The following is a 1135-nucleotide window of genomic DNA, read 5'->3' as shown; positions in this document are numbered from 1 at the left end:
GGTCTTCCCATCGCCTAGTGCCTGGTCCTTTTAACTGGAGATGCCAGGGATTGAACCTGGGACCTTCTGCTTACCAAGCAGATGCTCTGCCACTGAGCCACAGCCCCACTGTATGTCTCTCCAGGGTCTCAGGCTGAGGTCTTTCCCATCGCCTACTGCCTGGTCCTTTAACTGGAGATGCTGGGGATTGAACTTGGGACCTTCTGCTTACCAAGCAGATGCTCTACCACTGAGCTACAGCCCCACTGTATGTCTCTCCAGGGTCTCAGGCTGAGGTCTTTCCCATCGCCTACTGCCTGGTCCTTTTAACTGAAGATGCCGGGGATTGAACCTGGGACCTTCTGCTTACGGAGCAGATGCTCTACCACTGAGCCACCGTCTCTCCCCAATACTCCAGATACTTCTGAGGAAGTCTTTGGCTATGACAAAATGAGCTTATACCTGGGTGCTCATTGTGAATGGGCCATGTTGTAGAGTTGTACCTCTTAAAATGCATAAAGTATCTTTACATGCCTTTCAAAAGTTTTATTAACCACTCTTAGCCCGTACATCACAGTTTTGTTTTTTGTATTGCTCAACTGGGGATTGGAAACCTTATTGCCAGCTGAGGCCCCCCTCCCGAACCCCCCCTCTCATGTTTCAGTCCCCCAAATCTCCAGATATTTCCCCGCCCAGAGCTGGGAACCCTAAAAACAGAGCCCGAGTTGATTATAAACAGGGGTGGAATTCTAGCAGGAGCTCCTTTGCCTATTAAGCCACACACCCCTGATGTAGCCAATCCTCCAAGAGCTTACAAAAAAGAGCCTTGGAAGCTCTCGGAGGATTGGCTACATCAGGGGTGTGTGGCCTAATAGGCAAAGGAGCTCCTGCTAGAATTCAACCCCTGATTATAAAATCTGTTTTTCAGCAGCCAGCACGAAGACTGCAATCTCTTGGAACTCTGTTGGTGTTCCCGTCATTTTCGATTGCTTCCATCGTGTTGGGAAAATTGCTCCTCTTGACGAAATTAGCACCGTTTTTTTCAGAAGGCCGAGACGTCCAAAAATCCAGGCAGACACGTTCGTTGAGTGATCGGTCTCGACTGTGTGGGGAGAACCACGGATCCCAAAGAAAATGATTCGTTTTTAATGGGACC

At 49.3% G+C, this 1135-nt stretch overlaps 1 non-coding gene across 1 annotated transcript; it reads right to left on the bottom strand.

The window, feature by feature from the left end:
• Positions 1-310: 310 nt before the first annotated feature.
• Positions 311-385, bottom strand: TRNAT-CGU (transfer RNA threonine (anticodon CGU)). The gene has a single exon. It is a non-coding gene; the product is annotated as a tRNA-Thr (tRNA).
• Positions 386-1135: the final 750 nt, after the last annotated feature.

The sequence above is a fragment of the Heteronotia binoei genome, chromosome 3 (assembly GCF_032191835.1).
Source record: "Heteronotia binoei isolate CCM8104 ecotype False Entrance Well chromosome 3, APGP_CSIRO_Hbin_v1, whole genome shotgun sequence".
NCBI lineage: Eukaryota > Metazoa > Chordata > Lepidosauria > Squamata > Gekkonidae > Heteronotia > Heteronotia binoei.
The sequence above is the reverse complement of the archived record's forward strand: the minus strand, read 5'-3'. Positions and strand labels throughout refer to the sequence as shown.